This window comes from Bufo bufo, chromosome 3, assembly GCF_905171765.1.
Source record: "Bufo bufo chromosome 3, aBufBuf1.1, whole genome shotgun sequence".
Taxonomy (NCBI): Eukaryota; Metazoa; Chordata; class Amphibia; order Anura; family Bufonidae; genus Bufo; species Bufo bufo.
In genome coordinates this window covers 301,775,259-301,798,799 of record NC_053391.1, presented here as the reverse complement: position 1 = coordinate 301,798,799, position 23,541 = coordinate 301,775,259, and the positions used below count along the sequence as shown (strand labels likewise).

General features: G+C 43.2%; 1 protein-coding gene across 1 annotated transcript in view; it reads right to left on the bottom strand.

Moving 5' to 3' along the window:
• Window positions 1–23,541, bottom strand: part of CUEDC1 (CUE domain containing 1) — a 247,841-nt gene that overhangs the window by 206,812 nt on the left and 17,488 nt on the right. The window contains exon 2 of the mRNA XM_040424225.1: window positions 7,917–8,037. The gene's annotated coding sequence lies outside the window, so the exon portion shown is untranslated. The remainder of the gene's footprint in view (window positions 1–7,916; window positions 8,038–23,541) is intronic.

The following is a 23,541-nucleotide window of genomic DNA, read 5'->3' as shown; positions in this document are numbered from 1 at the left end:
GGTTAAGGTTATTATTTACCAAACAAACAAAATAGCAACTGGGTGAGAAAATTCAAGAAAAGGAAAGAAACCAGGAGATTTCTGAATCGGAATATGTGCAGGCCTACATTGTTTCAATGGCACATGCTTTGTGTTAAATATCAGACACATTAACATAACTGAAATGCCCATGAAAAGTACTTAGAGAGATGTCAGAGATGCGTCAACATTTTGCGTGAAAAAGAATGTAGATTAAAGTGACACTGATGCACGGTGATTCTTCACTATGAAAAGCTAATGTTAGTCAGCACCTCAAAATAAAAATTTTTTTACTCCCAGTCTTTCCAGAGCCATAACTTTTTTATTTTTCCATTTGAGGGCTTGTTTTTCGCTGGACAAGCTGTTCTTTCTAATGGTACCAATGGTACCCCCAGACGAAGGTACGCCGAAACGCGAGTTGGTGTTGGCGCCATCCTGGAGGAGACACAGCATGGGTAATTGTTCTATGTCCTTGGATTGTATTTGACATGTTTGCATTTGCACTTTATCCTTCAATATATCATACAGATGGACTGATTTATGGACATGTATCCGCTGTGTTTATCCTCCAGTGATGTTGTCTTTTCTTTTCTCCTGCACCATACTCTCTTTTAAAGGGAACCTGTCACCAGGATTTTGTGCATAGAGCTGGGGACATGGGCTGCTAGATGGCCGCTAGCACATCTGCAATACCCAGTCCCCATAGCTCTCTGCGCTTTGTGTTAAAAAAACGTTTTGATCAATATGCAAATGAACCTGATATGTGTCCTGTATCCGGAGATGAGTCAAGCGGAAAGGAGCCCAGCACCGCCCCGCGTCCTCCGAATCTCCTCCTTGCTGGCTGACGTCACAGAGCTGGAGCGCCGAAATCTCGCGATGTGCGAGCTAGCGCATGCATAGTTCGATCCCTGTGCTGATGCCAGCACAGGGAATGAACATGATGCTAGCTCGCGCATCGCGAGATTTCGGCGCTCCAGCTCTGTGACGTCAGCCAGCAAGGAGGAGATTCGGAGGACGCGGGGCGGTGCTGTGCTCCTTTAATAAAAGCGCAGAGAGCTGTGGGGACTGGGTATTGCAGATGTGCTAGCTGCCATCTAGCAGCCCATGTCCCCAGCTCTATGCACAAAATCCTGGTGACAGGTTCCCTTTAATCATGATTGTAAATATATGTAATTTAGTAATAAAGTAATAATACATCATAAGCGGCCTGGCAGTTTTTGTAGGTTCTGTATTGTGGTAGTTTGCCATAGGCTTATGCCAGCTAATTACTCTTTGAGTAACAATTCCCTGGTTGGGGTATATATTGTTTTTTGGCACCATTTATAGTTGCACCCAATGTAGTGGGAAGTGGGGAAAAATTCCAAATGGGGTGGAATTAGAAAAAAAAAACAGTTTTCTGGGTTTTGTTTTTACAGCGTTTTCATTCCACGGGTCAGTACGATTAAAAAAATACCTCACATGGATAGTTTTTCTAGCGTTTTGATACCGAATTTTTTTTTTCAATTTTGAAAAAAAAAAAAAAAAAATTCTTCTTTGCATCCCCATATTTTGACCCTCATATTTTATGTGTACACAATTTATGTGCTAGGACTCATTTTTTGTAGAGCAATCTGTACGTTTCAGTGATATTTATTTTTTTGTGGGGGGGGGGGGGGGGGGGAGAGGTGAAGCAACCTAAAACCAGCAAATCTACCATTTTGCCATTTGCCGTATAGGATAAATATTTTTATAATTTAATAGTATGGGCATTTTCACACACAGCAATGCCCATGATGTTTATTTTTTTAATTGTTCAAGTATTTTACATTAATTTGGGGGAAAGGGGAGGGGATATTAATTTTGTTTGTTTTTAATATTTAAAAAAAAAGAATTCTCCCCAACTTTTTAACAGTTCCCCCTAGGAAACTTTGAACAAGCAATCATGAGATTGCTTCTCTCATAGACTCTAAAGCTAATTCATCGGAGTCTATTAGAATTTCACTGTGTACCTATAGGAACTTACCTGTATGTGTGGCAGCCTCGGATCATTCATGAGGACTCAGGCTGCCGCACACACCATCAGGCTACCCCGATCCTCTCTAGGGGAAACCAGTGGACGGCCTGGAGTGTGTTTATTCTCCAAATCAGCAGGGATCCCTGGGTTCAGACTCCCATTGAGGAGAACGTTACAGCATATCCTAGCCATAGGCTATAACATTCAATGATAAGAATACCTGATTAAGAAATTAGTCTTCTAAAAAAATATCAAACATTAACACTCTCACAATATCTTCCTGCAATGTTTCATTCACTTATCTGACGCTAGAAAACCATCTGCAGAAATTACTAAAATTATTCCATCATGTCAGCAGAACTACAACCCTAAAGTTTTTACTTGATAGCAAGCCACGAAAACTGTAAAGCAATACTATTATACTGTAAAGCAATACAGATACTGTGGCCGAAAAAGAAGGTTTTTGTGCACAATTTTATTATTTACTTACTGGAAGTGCTTAGGTTTTGAAAACGAAAGCCAATCAAGTTTCATTTTAACATTCAAAGCCATTTTTCTTAAATAGATGGATGGAAGTCAGTATTTCCTATATCAGTGTTACACGTTATCCCATTATGATTAAATTACACATCCCATCTAATCCACATTGCCAAACCTAATATTAGAATTAATTACAGTATACTAACACACACCATATGTGGAATTTCAGATCCCTGGCATGGTGCATAATACTGAAGGGTACCGGCTAATCTCTTACGAAATTCCAGGATTACCGCTTCTCTCTTACTTTAACATATGCTATGCACACATCTATATACTGTATAGATTTTCTTTCAAAAAGTAAAATAAATATTAAAGTAAAATATAAAAGAGGGTATTTTGCAGTGTTCATTAGGTATTCTTTATACTGTGTCTTATTGCTTCCTATTGTTATGGACTATTGATACAAAATGGATACTTGCTTGTTGAGGACTATGTTTAGCTAAGATGGCGGCCAGGCATTCAGCCAACACCTATAAACTAGAATCTTACTTTGTGTTTTATCATGTGTTTCTTTGTGGTTTCTGTTCAGCTCAAGCAAGCAGTTACAAAGAAAGAAGAAGTAACGGTTTTACCCACGAGCAAGGGGGGAGGGGGGAGGAATTTCCTCTGCAGCGTCAAGGTTACAGAAAAGTATAGAGTTCATAGCCAATAGAAAAGATATACTTTATCTTTCACTCCCCCCTCCCACTTCTTCCAGTCGTAAAACCTATGTATTGTCTGCTGTTTTCAAAAAATAAACCAGAGATACTGTTATAACTCCGAGCAGTGTGTTGTCTCAGTTTGATCTCTCCGTGCACGTACATTAATTAATTTGGAGCAGTACATCAACCGAACTGGCAGCTTGGCCAGAACCAGAACACTATATGCCAAGGAACAGAGCTCTAAAAATGAAATTGCTTGGTCGAAATATATTCTTTACATGCTTTTAGCCATCTCACTATTGCTTTGTTTTTACTCATGACCTTTTATCATCATTTCATGCTTCTCAGCAATGTCCTCATATGTCTGTATTTAAACCGTATTCTTACATCATCAATATCCATGCCTTTTAACCATATCCTTATATCATTTCTGCACTTAACTACGTGCTTATTTAATGTCATGCCCCTTTACACTCCTCAATTCCTTACATCATAATTTCCATACTTTAAAAATGTGTCTCTTAATTTCCACTTATTCAAGTAAATTTTTCTGAATAAACTGCCGTGTGTATACATGTGAGGAATTACCTAATTTCTGTTATTTTTTTTTTTTAGCAGTTCTCCCTTCTGCGAGCTCTCTAACTATTTTTCTGAGCTAGTGGGTGGACCCTAGCTGGCTTCAGGTCTGCCCAGACACAGGACATGGAGAAACGGAATCCTCCTCCCCATCTCTCTGTAGCACACACTCAGAAGCAGCAGCAGTAATTCAGGATATTACACAGTAGAACTGAGCAGTTTAAATGTGAATCCAACAGTTAACGTACAACTGGAATTTCATTTTTTTTTTTAACCATTTGGAATTTCAGTTTTTTTAACCCTATCAGGACCCTATGATTTTCCGTTTGTTTTTTACTCCCTGCCTTCGCAGAGCCATAACTTTTGTATTTTTCTGTTCATATACAGTCAGGTCCATAAATATTGGGACATCAACACAATTCTAAGAATTTTCGCTCCATACACCACCACAATGGACTTTAAATGAAGCGAACTAGATGTGCTTTAACTGACTGTCAGCTTTAATTTGAGGGTATTTACATCCAAATCAGGGGAACGGTGTAGGAATTACAACAATTTGCATATGTGCCTCCCACTTGTTAAGGAACCAAAAGTAATGGGACAGAATAATAATCATAAATCAAACTTTCACTTTTTAATACTTGGTTGCAAATCCTTTGCAGTCAATTACAGCCTGAAGTCTGGAACGCATAGACATCACCAGACGCTGGGTTTCATCCCTGGTGATGCTCTGCCAGGCCTCTACTGCAACTGTCTTCAGTTCCTGCTTGTTCTTGGGGCATTTTCCCTTCAGTTTTGTCTTCAGCAAGTGAAATGCATGCTCAATCGGATTCAGCTCAGGTGATTGACTTGGCCATTGCATAACATTCCACTTATTTCCCTTAAACTCTTTGGTTGCTTTTGCAGTATGCTTTGGGTCATTTTCCTTCTGCACTGTGAAGTGCTGTCTAATGAGTTCTGAAGCATTTGGCTGAATATGAGCAGATAATATTGCCCGAAACACTTCAGAATTCATCCTGCTGCTTTTGTCAGCAGTCACATCATCAATAAATACAAGAGAACCAGTTCCATTGGCAGCCATACATGCCCACGCCATGAAACTACCACCACCATGCTTCATTGATGAGGTGGTATGCTTAGGATCATGAGCAGTTCCTTTCCTTCTCCATACTCTTCTCATCACTCTAGTCTAGTACAAGTTGATCTCATCTGTCCATAGGATGTTGTTCCAGAACTGTGAAGGCTTTTTTTAGGTGACGTTTGGCAAACTCTAATCTGGCCTTCCTGTTTTTGAGGCTCACCAATGGTTTACATCTTGTGGTGAACCCTCTGTATTCACTCTGGTGAAGTCTTCTCTTGAATTTGACACTCATACACCTACCTCCTGGAGAGTGTTCTTGATCTGGCCAACTGTTGTGAATGGTGTTTTCTTCACCAGGGAAAGAATTCTTCGATCATCCACCACAGTTGTTTTCTGTGGTCTTCCGGGTCTTTTGGTGTTGCTGATCTCACCGATGCATTCCCTCTTTTTAAGGATGTTCCAAACAGTTGTTTTGGCCACGCCTAATGTTTTTGCTATCTCTCTGATGGGTTTGTTTTGTTTTTTCAGCCCATTGATGGCTTGCTTCACTGATAGGTGACAGCTCTTTGGATCTCATCTTGAGAGTTGACAGCAACAGATTCCAAATGCACACTTGAAATGAACTCTGGACCTTTTATCTGCTCATTGTAATTGGGATAATGAAGGAATAACACACACCTGGCCATGGAACAGCTGAGAAGCCAATTGCCCCATTACTTTTGGTCCCTTAACAAGTGGGAGGCACATATGCAAACTGTAGTAATTCCTACACCGTTCACCTCAAATTAAAGCTGACAGTCTGCAATTAAAGCACATCTAGTTCGTTTCATTTAAAATCCATTGTGGTGGTGTATAGAGCCAAAAATCTTAGAATTTTGTCAATGACCCAATATTGGACCTGGCTTTAGCTATATGGGGGCTTGTTTTTTGCAGGACAAGCTGTACTTTTTAATGCATCATTTACTATTGCATGCAATGTAGTGGGAAGCTGGAAAGAAAATTCCAAATGGGGTGGAATTAAAAAAAAAAAAAAAAAAAAAGCCACTCCACCACATTTTTTTTATAGGTATTGTTTTTATAGTATTCCCATTCTCTGGTGAGTATGATTACAGAGATACCAGATTTATATACTTTTTCTAGTGTTTTTATCACACTTGAAAAAATAAATATTTTGGAGAAAATGTTTTTTTCTTTTCATCACAAAATTCTGACCCCCATAACCTTTCTATAGTTACATCTACAGAGCTGTATGAGATCTCATTTGTTGTGGCACGATCTGCAGGTTTTATTGATACAATTTTGGTGTGTATGACATTTTGATCACTTTTTATTAAAAAATGTTGTGAGGTCAAGTGACAAAAAAAATAAAATGTTGGATAGGCCATTTTTATTTTTATTTCTGTTGCACCATTTGCTGTATGGGAATAATGTTTTAATATTTTAATAGTACGTGTGTTTTGGGACATGGTCATGCCCCATGTGGTTTTATTTATTATTTTTTCTAGGGAAAGGGGGAGATTTGAATTTTTGGTGGCTATAACCATCAAACATTACATTGCTACTAGGGATGAGCAAAGCATGCGTCAGATCCTAGATCCGAAGTCACTTCGCTCAAAACCTCGGTTTAATGCTGTACGGAGATCCGTCTCCATACAGCATTAAAATGTATGACTTCCGACGAGGTGAAGTGAGTTGTACATCAGAACTGAAGCAGACTTCGGATCCAAGTTTTAAAATGGTTATCCAGTTTAAAAATCAAATACTGAAGTTATTTACCAAAGTCTCGCGAGACGGATCTCTGTACAGCATTAGACCGAAGTTTTGAGCCAAGAAACTTTGGATCTAGGATGCAAAGCTTGCTTTGCTCATCCCTAATTGTTACTTGTATGCTGTAATGGATATCTATCCATTACACAACACAATATTCAGCATGTTCCAATGCAGTGCTGCCACCTGTAGGACTGCATTGGAATATACTAATAATAAGCCTGGAAGCCTTGTACAGGATCAGGCCAGTTACGAGTACGGAACACCTTCGCCAATCTCCTCCTCGTGGCTTTCAAACTTAGCTTTAGTATCAGAGGTGTTATCAATTTGAGGGGTTGCTGATCATAGACATTAACCCCGGACCTCTGTAGTTTAAAACAGCAGAAACTTGGCGGTTATGGTGCCCGTTTGCATGTGCCATCTTTACAGAACAGATGTCTGCTATACAAGGTTAATGTGTATGGGAAGTGGGGAGATTTATCAAAACTGGTGCAAAGGAAAACTGGTTTAGTTGCCCACAGCAACCAATTAGATTAATACTTTCATTTTCTTAAGGGACACTGGAAAACAAAAGGAAGAATCAGATTAGATGATACAACCAACTAAATCAGCTCTTTTTTTATGACAATTTTGAGAAATCTCCCCCAGTGCAGAGAGTGTTTTTTGCAATACACTATACTAGGGAAATATGCTCATTTTTATTAGAAAACTAAATGTAAAGTCTCCCCTTAGCAACCCTCTGAGCGTTGCCAAGTATAATCCAAAGAATTGTAATGAATGCTGAAGACGCCAGATAACTATATAATAAGCAAAGAGGTATATCCCAAGGAAAGAGAACCATCTTACATTGATACATTTAAAACATTTATCCAACAGAACATATAATTTTATTCTGCCGAGTTCCATATGGATTTGAAAGAAAAACCTCTGTGCACCTCAGTATCAAATCAGACGCTTAGAGATTTAAATGGGCCTCTAGGTTTTTATAGATGCCATATTACCAATCTGTACAACCCAAAATAAAACTGGTGCCATAATATGGTCAGGTGAATGAGCTTTAAGACTTACCTGTGCAACAAGAGAACTGCAAACTTTGTGAATGTAAAAAAGACAATAAAAGACAGCAAAGAACATGGTAAAATGAATATACTACCATGCAACGTACAGAAGATGTATCAGAAAATTTGAGGCAGCAACACAAGGTAGTAGCTGTGGCAGTACTCAATTGACATATTTTTTATAACAAAAGAGACCGTGTTATCTTAGTAAGAACTTATGAGAAGGAAGGATTACGTACCAGAAACTAAATTAGGCTTATAAACTGCGAACAACAAGCAGGCATAATTTTTCTGATGGTCTCTACTCTGAAGACAGCAAGACAACAAACCTCTGTTGTTCATATGCAGGGCCACTTCACTCTGTGTAAAAAAAAAAAAAATTGAAAAGCAAATTACAGAAATTTAATCATAACAGTAATTAGATGATAGCAAGGAAACAATTTTACAATTAGACCATAGTTTTCTTTATATAACATGGGAGATCACAACTCAAAGCAGCAGAAGAAAACAATTAGTAAGGCTCCTTTCACATGAGCGAGTTTTCCGCGGGGGTGCAATGCGTGATGTGAACGCATAGCACCCGCACTGAATCCTGACCCATTCATTTCAATGTGTCTGTGTTCATTGTGAAAAACGCAGCATGTTCTATATTCTGCGTTTTTCACGCAGCCCTGGCTCCGTAGAAGTAAATGGGGCTTCAGTGAAAAACCCAATGCATCCGGAAGCAAGCGTGGATGCAATGCGTCCTTCACTGATGGTTGCTAAGAGATGTTGTTTGTAAACCTTCAGTTTTTTATCACGCGCGTGAAAACGCATCAAAACGCATTGCGAGTTTCGCTAAATGCACTGTGGTAATGTGAACAGTGCTGGAAGGTGTGTTGTCCCACTTCAGGTACCTCAGATAGGCGAGACAGATACAATCCAGAGAGTGGCAGTAGTCTCAGCAAAGCAGTTTGCCGAGACATTTTTGTATACATTTTCTGGGCTGGATTTTACTTGGACTGGTGGCTAGGCTTGGTAGAGGGAGTTGCCAGTCCACACCCTTCCAGTACGGGTTTTCCTTTCTACCTGAGGTGATCGCAGGTGAGGCCTGCTGTAATCAGGCTAGCATAAAGCGCCTCAGAGTAGGTCAGTCTGGGGAGAGATACGCTGTGAGATACAGAGACCCAGAGCAGAGGCTCTGTGCGTGGTCTCAGCTCGCCAGGCTGAGAGACCCTGGGGCACTGTGACAGCCCGAAGTTTGGGGAACGCCGTGACGCCGGGATTCAAGGGTCACAAGGCCGGAGTCGGGAGGACTGTTGGGCCACACTTCCCCATACAGGTACGGGAGTGATTACAGCTGGAGAGGCTAGGGAACTACGGGCTGAGAAAAAGCCGCATATGGGTTCCGTGTGTGAACAGGGTTCTGTAGCTGAGTCAGGGCCACGTCAACAGGTGTAGTGAGAGCCCAGCCGGGCAGGTATTTGTTTTGTTTTGATGTATCTGGGAACCTCACCACCCCAGTGATTATTAACTGGACTGTTCCGTGTATGAAAAATGTCCCAATAAATCAGGGCTCGACAAATCCCAGGCGCCAGGTCGCCATGGCGACCAGGAATTTAGTCCTGGCGCTTGGGTATTTGTCAGCCCGTTTTCAAAGGTGCCCGGGCGATGGGTGCGGAGCTGCCGTTCTGTCCGGAGGCAGCACCGTGTGAAACAGCTCAGTCACAGCACACAATAGCAGAGACGCTGGCAGCAGGGAGGGGAGGGACTCGGGAGGAGTGTAATCTGATCCTAGAGTGGAAGCTGCTTCTGCCAGCCCCTCCCCTCCCCGCCCACCAACCAATCAGAGCTGAGGCAAGGCAAGCACTAGCAGCTCTGAGTCACTGACACAAGTACAGGGAGTCTAAGTAAGAAAGATTCAAATGAGTCTCAGGTTAGAAGAATCTAAAGATCCGATTAGTTAGAGACTCATTCGATTCTTTGAGTTAAAAGAACAGTCAGTCAGACTCTAGAACAGTTTACACTGAGGCTCTCAGCTGATGCTTTGCAGCAGTGATAAGATTAAGGGACCTGAGCAGAGATAAGAGAAGTGACAGGACACAGTTTAGATTACAGTTTGAATTAACCCTTTAGGATCAAATTGGCTTCTCAAGGAGATCTATGTTAAAGGCATCCCTTCTTCTGTCTCATTCAGTAGCTATAGAACTAAGGCTACTTTCACACTTGCGGCAGGATGGATCTGGCAGGCTGTTCACCCTGTCGGATCCGTCCTTCCGCTGTTTCGCCGGACCACCGCTCCGTCCCCATTGACTATAATGGGGGCAGAGCTCTGGCGCAGCACGGCAGTGCATGGTAAAAGTACTGCATGTCCAACTTTTTAGTCCGGCGGCCTCTCACCGCAAACTGCCATGCTGCGCCGGAGCTCCACCCCCGTCCCCATTATAGTCAATAGGGTCCGGGGACGGAGCGGCGGTATATGTAACATGGTATACAGCATTATTGGGGGGGGCTCTATGGAGAAGTGGGGGGCACCTACTAGGGGCTTTATGACGCGGCTCCGCCTGGCTCCTAACTTTTTTAGCTGGCTCCTAGATTACAAGGAAATTTGTCAAGCCCTGCAATAAATGCAATGTTTGGCCTCGAAAGCTGCAGTGGACGACTATTCTTGTGAGAATGACGCCCCAAGTACAGCGATCCCTTACAGCACCTGGACCTAATCCGTCATGCTCGTGTGAAAGAGGCCTAAAAGTTACTACTGCTGTCTATAGAGGAATACAGAGTTTCTTCCCCTACCAAGACTAATAACTAAATAAATATATATAAATAAATTATATATATATATATATATATATATATATATATATATATATATTATAAATAATCCAAATAAATGTAACGCAGCACTCCTTAGATAAAAAGTGAAAAAATAAAAAACTTGGCTTGATAATGGCTCTGTGAGAGAGCTGAAACGTTGCCTGTATCAACATGTGTTGAATAAATTTTGTATTTTTTCACTTTTTATCTAAGGAGTGCTGCGTTACATTTATTTGGATTGTGTTTGGACCCCAGGACCCAGGGGAAAACGCTGGCACCTGAATCATTTGAAGTGAGGAGTGCTACCCTGCCATCTTTTGGATATAGAGAGATAGAGATAGATAGACAGTTTGGCCTGTCATCCTGCAAGTTGATCCAGAGGAAGGCAAAAAATATATATATATATACACACACATACATATACAAATACACTACACATACTCCTTGACAAAAAATAAATAACCCAGATAGAAATGGATTGCTGCAAAGCTTGGAACGCAGTTATGTCTCGGTTAGGCAGATATGTAAATGATTATAGGCATCAGCTGCATAGACACTTGTGTTGCCACAAGAGCTGCGCTTTAAGCTGCCTCTCAGAGGTTATTTTGGGTAATGTACCTTTTAGGGCTCATTCAGACGGCCGTATGCTGTCCGCAAAAATACTGAATGCTATCCGTTTTTTTGCGGATCCGCAAAAAAACGGATCTGCAAAAAAACGGATAGCATTCAGTATTTTTGCAGACCCATAGACTTCAATGGGGCCATGTCCTGATTTTCACGGACAAGTATAGGACATGTTTCATTTTTTTTGCGGATCCGCAAAAAAAACGGATAGCATTCAGTATTTTTGCGGACAGCATACGGCCGTCTGAATGAGCCCTTAGTGTGAGATCGTTGACAGCTAGTCATGCCTCTATGATGCACTCAAACACATTTTACAGAGTTGCCAGACTTTGAAAGGGGGTGAATCATTAGACTAGGAAAAGCAAGATGGTTTTCTTGACAAACTGCCCAACATTTAGGTCAGGAGTGCACAACCTGCGGCCCGGGGGCCATATGCGGCCCTTGATATCATTCTGTACGGCCCCCAACTATCTGGTCTGTGTATTTAGGCGTGTGCTTGCTAGAAAAGCAAAAAATAGCACACTATAGGAAAGTACATTCCAGATTTTCGGACCCGGTTAGTAAAGTGAAAAATGGAGGCTCACCTTATAGAGTTGTGCTATAAATAGGCACAACTCTACTGTAGGCTTGTAGGAATTCTATGTCCGGTAGTCGGGTGTGCAGCCGTAGCGTCCAGGAACTTCAGGAGATGAGGCACAATTCTCTCCAAAGGAATTGCAAGGGGGTCACGTGATCGCGCTGTGAGCGGTACATGACCCGAGTGTCATGTACACTACATACTCACTATTAAGCCATTTTTACCTGATGAAGGGGACTTGAGAATCCCCGAAACGCGTAGTTTTACTTGGATAAGAAATTATAAAAATAAAAGAAATTTAATTTTATTGATCCTACATCCAAGTGTCCTGGGTGGTGTATTTGCACCATCTTGCAGTCCTGCTATATTCAAATTGCCCAACCATCTGGTAACAGATATGTATGTCTATAGACAGAAAGGAATTATTTGTGTGTTATTTCTAGTACCACTAAAGCTGCAGTCCCCAAAAAAAAGGGGAATAGGTCCAATTTCCCTATATTATAAAAGTCAATACATACAAGTTTGGGTCTGTGCTGGAAATTCACAATTAGAGAATGGTTCAAAAAGCACTGGTCTTTCAGGAGTTGTTTCTCTGAATCTTTGACTACAACTTCCATGATCTCTGAACCAACCAGCATCCAGGACTGATGTTATTCCTTTAAAATAAGCATGAACATAGGGTAGACCCGCAAGACAGGATATTCGTATTGATTTATTGTGCTTACAAAATTTCTTCTTTCAGTATCACACATAAAATATCCAAAACTCCTGCCAGACCCGGTTTTCGCTCCTGCTTCGTCTGGGGCGTCATAGTTTTGTTTTCGTATGGGCGGTATTTATTGGCCCATCACAATAATCACGTGTTTTACCTAAGCTCCCCACCCTAAATTGATTGGGTACTCCTTTCTTATAAGGGGTTCTCATTTTGGTACTTACGTGCGCCTCTCAGTGCGCCTGCGCCGACTGAAGACAGGAACGGCGCAGGCGCCAGATTTTGAATGCAAACAGGGCCAGCAGAGAAAGATCCTGTCCGCTGGCCCTGTCAATCAACATGCGGAGGGGGCGTCTTTAGGATAGGAGGATGCGGCTGCTACCAGCAAGTAGCCACCCGACTTGCTGGTAAGCAAGGTAATTTGCATATTTTAAAAGTACGTTTTTAAACAGAATCTGCTGAACCAAAATGATTAATTACAGTATGTATGCATAAATCGCAGTATAGGGATAAGTAACCAAAAAAAAAACAAAAAAACAGTTTAGTGGGGTGACAGAAGCCCTTTTAAGTTTTATTTTCGGCCCTTGGAATTGGTTCAGGCTCACAACGTGGTCCCCAACCAGAAAATGTCGTGCAGAGGATGGCACATTCCATAAAAAGGGTAATACGCATCCGATACTGCGATCCATACACAATACGTGGTGGAAAGCCAGGGAGGTTATAGGCATAAAGGGATATTCGGATCTTACTCCTATCTGGCCAAATTTTATGTATAGGGAGGTGAACAAAGTTGATGGAGTTCAGGTATGGGAGGAGAAGGGGCTTAAATTTATGAAACAGCTGTTTGATAATAATATCCTTAAGGAATTTATTCAATTACAGCAGGAATTTTGACTGCTGAAGTCCCAATTCTACTTATACCTGCAACTCAGACATCCATTACGAGCTCAAGGGCAGATGGAGGCAGTATGTCCTGCGCAGAAAAACTCAGTAATAGACTTGGTAAAGACTAGTGGGGGCACAGCGGGAGTGATATCATTGAATTACGCTTGCCTTATGGAAGCACAGTTTAAAAAACAAGAATTCACATTATATGAGAAATGGAGGAAGGATGCTCTGGATTTAACGGAGGAGCAGTGGGATACTGTTTTAGAGGATTTTACTAAGGTGGCGGTAAGCGAAGCTCATAGGGTATCTCAACTCCTGTTAATGCATCGGGTATATAAGACACCGGTCCTATTAAAGAAGATAGGGTACAGAATGGACGACTGTTGCCCAAGATGTGATATGGCAAACGCCGATCTTATACACCTAATGTGGAATTGCCCCAGACTGAGGAGGTATTGGAGGGGAGTAGAGGAGAAAATGAGGAATGTATTTGAAGTCAGACTGGATATGACAATTGTGACTTGTATTTTGGGTTGTGTAGAAGTGTCGGAGGAGATGGCGGAGAAGAGACTGGTTATCCTTCGAGTGCTGTATCAGGCGAGAAAGGTGATAGCATTTCACTGGTTGGATAGGCAGCCGCCATTGGTGAGTGAAGTGGAGAATAAAGTACATTCACTGGTACGCCTTGAACAATTTGTTTACCATAAAAGGAATAGTCTCAAAAAATTTGAAAAAATTTGGTCACTCTGGATCCAACATTAAAATATTTAAGTGTGAGAGATTAAATGAGTGCATGATTGGGGGTATGGATGTGGTTGTTAAAAGGGGAACAAGGAACAAGTCTTGGCAGGTATAGATGAAACAGTTGATCTAGGAGGTGTCTGAAATATATATTCACAAAGTACCATGTCTATGTGCAGTCCTATACATAATTGATGTACATCATCGCCCAGATGTTTCTGTTTATGTGTAATGACGTATAATCCTGTGTCGAGCTTTGTGTCATGGTTTGTCTACATGCCGAACTGAATTTTCATTATCATGGAACTTTGTTATATTGCTCTTGCCTTGAAGGGGAATGTTGGGGGGGTGGAAGGGAGGGGGGCTTGGATGTCATGTCATCTATTGTTTTAAAAAAAAACAGCTAATAAAAAATATCTGATTCAAAAAAGAAAATGTCGTGCACTCCTGGTATATACACTGTATGTAAAATATGACCAATACAGTATTTGAGTTGGTAATACCCCTTTAAATTTTATTTTCGGCCCATGTCTTTGGTTCAGTTTGAGTCATTGGGAAGAGGGGCGAGCAGACTTGTCAGGGTTAAAGAGGAACCCTTTCCCTTTTCTTTTATAGGTCTGCCATGAAGAACCTGATTCTTTTTTCTTCTGGTCAGGTCTTACGTCTTTGGGGACGAAAGGAGCGCCTTTGATGGTAGAATTTAGATTCCATCGGGAAACCTTTTTTCCTGTCTGACGCTTTTTCAAGAATATCGTCAAGTGCAGTGCCAAATACCCGATCGCCCTTGCACGACAAGGAACATAATTTATTTTTAGATGCTGTGTATCACCAGACCAGGACCTTAACCAGATCGCTCTGCCAGGAAATTGGAGGCTTGCTTTAACATCGGGATGGAAGCCAGAATATCTTCCCTGGGAGTACCGGCCTCAATGTGTTCTTCCAACTGTCCCAACCACAAGGACAAGGTCCTGGCTGTATAGGTCGCCGAGATTCCAGGCCTTAATATGGCAGTGGAGGACTTCCAAGTTTTTTTAAGGAGCGACTCGCACTTCTTATCCATGGGGTCTTTAAGCAACCCTAGATCTTCAAAGGGTAATGCTGATTTTTTGGAGATCCGAGCCACAGGGGTGTCTACTTTAGGGGTTTTGTCCCAGGTAGCTGAGTCTTCTTCCGCAAATGGGTATTTCCTTTTGAACATTCTGGAAGCGGCTTGTCTTTTTTCAGGTCCTTTCCATTCATTTTGGATGAGGGTCTTTATATTATTATGGACCGGGAATACTCGCCTTTTACTGTCCGCAAGGCCCGCGAACATCTGGTCTTGAACCGATAATGGCTCTTTAGGTTCTTCCAAGTTGATCGTGGCTTTTATGGTTCTTAATAGAGACTCTGTCTCCTCAATAGAACATAGAGGTCTTCCCGAGGCATCCTCAGAAATATTAGAATCTGTGTCGGAAGAAATTTCACCCTCATCTATGTCAGAAACCTGTTCCACCACTGAGACATTTGAAGTGGAGGTTTTGGACGGGAGGGCGGATAGCTTAGCCTCTAAATCTGCACCAACCTCCTCTTTTATCATGGTCCTTAAAGAGGACCTTTCACCGATCCTGACATTGTGAACTAAGTATCATGACATACAGCGGCGCCCAGGGATCTCACTGCACTTATTATCCCTGGGCGCCGCTCCGTTCTCCCGTTATGTCCTCCGGTATGTTCGGGGACTTGGTTATAGTAGGCGGAGTCTGCCCTTGTTCTGCTGGGCGTCTCCTTCTCCTAGGCTGTAGCGCTGGCCAATCGCAGCGCAGAGCTCACAGCCTGGGCGAAAAAAACCTCCCAGGCTGTGAGCTCTGCGCTGCGATTGGCCAGCGCTACAGCCTAGGAGAAGGAGACGCCCAGCAGAACAAGGGCAGACTCCGCCTGATATAACCAAGTCCTCTAAGTCTCCGCCTACTATAACCAAGTCCCCGAACATATCTGAGGACATAACGGGAGAACGGAGCGGCGCCCAGGGATAATAGTAAGTGCAGTGAGATCAATGGGTGCCGCTGTATATGTCATGATACTTAGTTCACAATGTCAGGATCGGTGAAAGGTCCTCTTTAAGCTCTCAAGGGAAGGGGTTTCTTCCGAGACTACTCTGTTGTAGTATTTTTGACATAAAGGTTCCCCTTTAATATTTTCTCTCCCTTAGGAGACATAAGCCAGACAGCATTGATGCAATAAGTATTTTATTTTATTTTTTGGAGGAAACCACCACCTAAAAAGGTCAGGTGCATAATAGCTAAATAAGTGCTAAATTACACCACAATCAAAACATATAGGGAGGAGGCTTACCGAGCTAGAGGGCTTTCTGGAGGTATTGCTCTCCCCCTGCAAAGACATGCTGCCAGGAGATATACACAGTACCGCTGCACGAGGAACACTGAGACACCGGTGTTCCTCATTTACTTCCTGGTAGGCGCGATGAGGTCAGCGCCCCGTCCCCAGCGTGCCGACGCCCACGCTCTGACATCATTGCAGCAGGTCAGGTGGCAGATGGGAGTGTTCCCAGGCCCCAGCTCCCCTTACCACAGATCCGCCGGTCCCACTGGAACACGGGATGGAAAGCCCGGGGTTACGACACACGCCGGTTTTACCCTGAAAGGAGGGAGGAGCTTTCACCACCTGCCCCTCGCCCCCTCCTCCTGCAGTGGCCCTCCGGCAAGCCGGGAGTACAAACCAATAAAGGCCATGCGCAAACGCTGATCCACAATCCTGCTCTTCAGAGGGACAGGAAACAACTGGAGAGGTAAGAGGGAGGAGGCCTTTTATTGGCTGATCTCACAGAGGCGTGGGGAAAAAATAAAAGTTATAAAAAAGACACCAAAATATTAAGTATAAATCACCCCCTTTCCCAATTTTAAATATAAAATATATAAACAATAAATAAACATATTACATTAGAGTTGTTGTGATACCAAATTTTTGATTCGATTTCGATACCATAAAAAGGTATTGCGATACTCTATACAACGCAAAAAAAATAAAACACCCAAAAAGCCACGCGCATTCCGCATTAAAAAAAATGGCGAATCGCGCATTTATTTATTTTTCCTCCTCTTCCGGCATTCACCGAATAGATTTTCTTTTATATTTTAATAGTTGGGAATTTTCGGACGTGGTGATATATAATATGTTTATTTATGGTTTATATATTTTATATGTAAAATTGGGAAAGGGGGTGATTTTTACTTGGTGTTTTTTATTTATTTATTTTTTACAGTGTATTTAATAACTATTTCCCCCCTTAGGGCTAGAACCTGGAATCTTTTGATCCCTTGTCCTATTCACCCTAATAAAGCTCTATTAGGGTGAATAGGACTTAAAGGGACACTGACAGGCCCAATAAGCATAATTAGCTATATATATGCATGCACAGGTCTTGTATTGTGTATTAAAAACATATAAAAGTCTAACTCCTGTCCACCTTATGAACACTGCAAATTGATGTTTTATAACCTGATGTAATCGGTCTTCTTTCTGCCCAAGGGGCGGCGTTTCAGCTTCACTTCTGCCCAGCCAGCCGCGCCCCAACTGCTGTTTTGAAGCGCCGCCCAGCTCATCAATATTCACTTCGCTGGGCGGCTTCTGCTGTCCCCGACGTTCCGAGATCCCGCGCATGCCCAATAGAAAGCTATGGGCATCGGACTCACTTTCAGCTTCCCGGCACCCAATAGCTTTGTATTGGGCATGCGCTGGATCTCGGAACATCGGGGACAGTAGAAGCCGCCCAGTGAAGTGAATATTGATGAGCTGGGCGGCGCTTCAAAACAGCAGTTGGGGCGCGGCTGGCTGGGCAGAAGTGAAGCTGAAACGCCGCCCCTTGGGCAGAAAGAAGACCGATTACACCAGGTTATAAAACATCATTTTGCAGTTTCATAAGGTGGACAGGAGTTAGACTTTTATATGTTTTTAATACAGCATCAGGGATGTTACCATGGCAGCCAGGGCTTCAGTAGCGTCCTGGCTGCCATGGTAACCGATCAAAGCCCCAGGATTACACTGCTGGGGCTCCGATCAGAAGCTGCCACTGCCACCAATGAGGGGGAGGGAAGGGGACCCAGTGGCCACTGCCACCAATGAGAAGGGGAGGGGACCCTGTGGCCACTGCCACCAATGATTTTAATACTGGGGGGGTTGAGGGGGGCGAGCGCACTGTGCCACCAATTATAATTAACCTTTAATACAGGAGGCGGGTACTGGCAGCAGATCAGCGGCAGTTAACCCCTCAGATGCCGCGCCTGAGGGGTTAACTGCCGCTGATCGCAGCTCCCTGTCAGAGGCAGGGTGTCGGCTATGCGATTCTACTGCCGGCACCTGCCTCCTGTACTAAAAGTTAAAGACGACCTTTCATGAGCAGGCTACATAGAGCGATGCCCAGGGATCTCCCTGCACTTACTATTACTCCTGGGCGCCGCTCAGTTCGCCCGCTGTGCCCCCATTACCGTCTCCTGCTCCGTATGCTAATTACTACTATCAGAGCAATGGGCAGGAGACATCAGCTTTCCTTCTCTCTGGCTGTGATGCTCTGTGCTGCGATTGGACAGCGCTACAGCAGGGAGAAGGAACGCCCAGGAGAGAACCTGATGTCTCCTGCCCATTCTTTTAGTCTCCATATTCTGACCCCTTTAACTTTTTTGTATTTGTGTGCAGAGCTGTGAGAAGACTCATTTTTTGCGGGGCGATCTGTACTTTTCAGTGATACCATTCTGGGGTGTGTACGACTTTTTGATCACTTTTTAGAACATTTTTTGTGGGAGGAGAAGTGACTAAAAAATGACGAATCGGACATTTAGATTTTTAGATTTTTTTTTCCCGTTTCGCCGTTTTCCATATGGGATACATTTTTTGTTATATTTTAATAGTATGGGCACTTTATTTTTATAGGGGTTTTTTTTGGGGGGGAGGGGGGGGGGGAGGAAGTGATTCGAATTTTTATATTGTTTTTCTTTTTTTTCTTTTTTTTAAATAGTTCCCATAGAAATTACTAATCAGCAGCCTCCTGTCTCACAGGAGGGCTGCTGCTAACACACTCTGGTTCCCCCTATCCCCACCGGGGAGAGCCGAAGGACACCCTGAAGCGTGCTTCCGGGTTTTTAGCATTCAGATGCCCGTGGTCAGGATTGACCACGTCATCTAAAGTGTTAAAAGTCCGCGATCTGCATTATCGCTGGTCGTGGACATTAGCCGCGGGTATGAAACAGCAGGCATCCTGTGGCTATGACGCCCACTTCGTAATCCCAACCAATTACGTAAATAGCCGTATGGCGTTCGGGAATGGGTTAAAGATGACACCTGCTTGCAAGCACCATAGCCAGCTGGGTTTCTGCTCCTTCATACAGCAAACAATCAGGGCTAATGTCTGAGATCGATGGTAATGCCGATTGCAGACATTTAACCCCTAAGATGTCATGGTTAAATGTGACCACAGCATCTGAGAGTGCAAAAACCAGAAACGCTGTGCTTCCAGGCCTGGACGGGCTCCCCCACATGGTAATTAGGGGAGCCATTCGTTGCCTATGAAAGGCCGATGCCTTTTACAGGTATATTCCAATGAAGGTGGTGCCTGCAGGTGGCAGCACCACATTGCAATATACTGCATATTCTGTTTGTCACTGGATTTATTTCTATCAAAGAAGATGGGTCGGCACTGTGGTTTGCACGTGGTGCATGCGTCCAGGGAAGGCGTCCCACTAGTATATATCGAAAAAGGAACAGCACTCACTTTCTTAATGATATAAGGAGACTTTTATTCAAAGCAAAAGAGTCATCAGTGACTAGTTTCAGCTCAAGCCTCAGCCTTTTTCAAAATTAGCAGTCTAACAACTCCATGAAGTTAGGCCCCAGTTGGCCTAAAAGAAAAAAAAAAAGTTTAAAAAAATATTAAACTTTTTTTTTTTTTAATTATCAATCTTTCCCTAGAATAGAGTTAAACAATGAAAAAAATAAACATCATAGGCATCGCCACGTACAAAAACGCCTCAACTATTAACCCCAGGCCCATTTTTGTTTTTTCCTCTTCACGTTCAAATAGACAGAACTTTTTGAATTTGCAGTTCATACAGCCATGTGAGGGATTTTTTGCATGATGTCATATTGGAAAACGGGCAAAAAATTATGTGTGGGGGTTCATTTGGGAAAAAAGTTTTTGGGGTTTAGATATCACAGCATTCACTGTGCACTAAAAATGACATGACGTCCTTATTCTGTCACTCAATATGATCACAGCGGTACCAAATTAGTATATAAAAAAAACATTTGGAAAAAAAAATCGAATCTTTTATTTGGTTCGCCATATCCTGATAGCCATAACTTTTTCATATTTCTGTCCATAGAGCTGTTTTTTTGCGGGACAAACTGTAGATTTTATTGGTACAATTTTAGGGGTGCCTACAATTTTCTGATCAACTATATTTTTTTTGGGGGGGGGGGGGGGGGGGAATAAGAGGACCAAAAACAAAATGGTGAATAACATGTTTTAATTTTTTCCTATCATGGCATACACTACGAAAAATATTAATATTTTAATAATTCAGACATTCAGGAGCAGCGATACCCGTAATGTTTATATTTTTTATTGCTTATATATTTTTAGATGTAAAATTTGGAAAGGCGGGTGATTTAAACTGAACCTAAGATCTTTTGATCCCTTGTCCCAGGTCACCATAATAGAAATCGATTATGGTGAATGGGATGCCACTCAGCAGGCAGCTTACCACGACAGGTCCGAGAACCTCCGGCAGACCCCCGGAGTTCCACAATTACACTGTGGCGGCTCCGATAGGCAGGCAGAGGGAGCTGCATCCCTCTGCCTAACCTCACAGATGCGACTATCAGGGTGGCTGAAGGGGTTAAAATATAAATTTATCCCATAAGGCGAACAGTGTAACAGAAAAACAAAATGGCCGATTTGCCATTTTTCGTCACTTCACCTTCCAAAAAATAAAAATAAAAAAAAGTGACCAAAAAGTCACATACAACCCATGGTATAAATAAAAACTACTGATCAACCTGCAAAAAATTAGCCCTCACAAAGCTCTGTAGACATAACTCCAAAAAGTTAAGGGGGTCAAAATATGGCGATTAAAAGAAAGAAAAAAACATTTTTGTAAAAAGTATTAATACACAATAAAAATATATAAATGTTGTATCGATGTAATTGTACCGGTCTGCAGAATGAAGGTCACAGGTCAGTTTTAACGCATAGGAAAAGCAGTAGAAACAAAACCCATAAAACTGTGGTGGAATTTTGTATTTCTTTTCCATTTCACCCCATTTGGAATTCTAGCTTCCCATGACATTGTATGAAATAATAAATGGTGCCATTAGAAAGTACAACTTTTCCCACAAAAAAAACAACCATCAAATTGTCTACGTCAGTGGTGCCCAACCATTTTTCGTCTGAGGGCCGCACTAGACATGGTATAAATTTTGCAGTCCAGAACCAGGTAACTTTGCCAGAAAGAAATGCAAACCCTGCAAAGGGGGCACATCTCTGGGCATTACCCCTGTAAAGGGGGCACATCTCTGGGCATTACCCCTGTAAAGGGGGCACATCTCTGGGCATTACCCCTGTAAAGGGGGCACATCTCTGGGCATTACCCCTTCAAAGGGGGCACATCTCTGGGCATTACCCCTGTAAAGGGGGCACATCTCTGGGCATTACCCCTGTAAAGGGGGCACATCTCTGGGCATTACCCCTGTAAAGGGGGCACATCTCTGGGCATTACCCCTGTAAAGGGGGCACATCTCTGGGCATTACCCCTGTAAAGGGGGCACATCTCTGGGCATTACCCCTGTAAAGGGGGCACATCTCTGGGCATTACCCCTGTAAAGGGGGCACATCTCTGGGCATTACCCCTGTAAAGGGGGCACATCTCTGGGCATTACCCCTGTAAAGGGGGCACATCTCTGGGCATTACCCCTGTAAAGGGGGCACATCTCTGGGCATTACCCCTGTAAAGGGGGCACATCTCTGGGCATTACCCCTGTAAAGGGGGCACATCTCTGGGCATTACCCCTGTAAAGGGGGCACATCTCTGGGCATTACCCCTGTAAAGGGGGCACATCTCTGGGCATTACCCCTGTAAAGGGGGCACATCTCTGGGCATTACCCCTGTAAAGGGGGCACATCTCTGGGCATTACCCCTGTAAAGGGGGCACATCTCTGGGCATTACCCCTGTAAAGGGGGCACATCTCTGGGCATTACCCCTGTAAAGGGGGCACATCTCTGGGCATTACCCCTGTAAAGGGGGCACATCTCTGGGCATTACCCCTGTAAAGGGGGCACATCTCTGGGCATTACCCCTGTAAAGGGGGCACATCTCTGGGCATTACCCCTGTAAAGGGGGCACATCTCTGGGCATTACCCCTGTAAAGGGGGCACATCTCTGGGCATTACCCCTGTAAAGGGGGCACATCTCTGGGCATTACCCCTGTAAAGGGGGCACATCTCTGGGCATTACCCCTGTAAAGGGGGCACATCTCTGGGCATTACCCCTGTAAAGGGGGCACATCTCTGGGCATTACCCCTGTAAAGGGGGCACATCTCTGGGCATAGCAAGACTAAGGAGTGGAATGCAGGAAACTCTCTTTAGAAATGCCTTGTGGTACAATATTATGAGTCCTCTCACACGGGCACCAGACCTAGTAATCACATATTAAGGAATAGGCTCGGGTCCAATCACTTACTACCACCCTCGCCAGTCACATGCTCCATAGACCTCCTGCTCCCATCTGACTCGTCCTCATGAGTGGCACACTGTTATGGGGGGCTATGGGGAATCTATGGGTGGCGCACTGTTATGGGGAATCTATGGGTGGCGCACTGTTATGGGGAATCTATGGGTGGCGCACTGTTATGGGGAATCTATGGGTGGCGCACTGTTATGGGGAATCTATGGGTGGCGCACTGTTATGGGGAATCTATGGGTGGCGCACTGTTATGGGGAATCTATGGGTGGCGCACTGTTATGGGGAATCTATGGGTGGCGCACTGTTATGGGGAATCTATGTCACTTATTTTTGGGAACATTGGGACTAGTAAAGAGGAGTCATGTAAAACATGTGCCCCTAGTACACAGCGAATCTCTCCTCCTCGTGCATTGTACTCTGTGTGGGGGGCATGTATATTATTAGCTACAGCGTGCTGCCTGCCCCTGCTATGGGTAAACTTAAACGGACCATGACCCTGTACCACTGAAAACTTCTGGCTGGCGCCAGGACGGAGAACCAGGAGTCTTAAAACCGGACTGTCCGGCCTAACTGCACGGGCCATATGACACAGCTTCGAGGGCCGTAGGTTGAGCATCACTGGTCTATGTCAATGGAAAAATAAAAATATGTTATGGCTAGAGATGAGCGAATTTCATGTTATGAAATTCGTTCACGCTTAGTTTGGTGGTAAAAGCAAAATTGCGTTATGGATTCTGTTACCACAGACCATAACGCAGATCTATGATGGAATACATAACGGAATGCCTTTAGAGG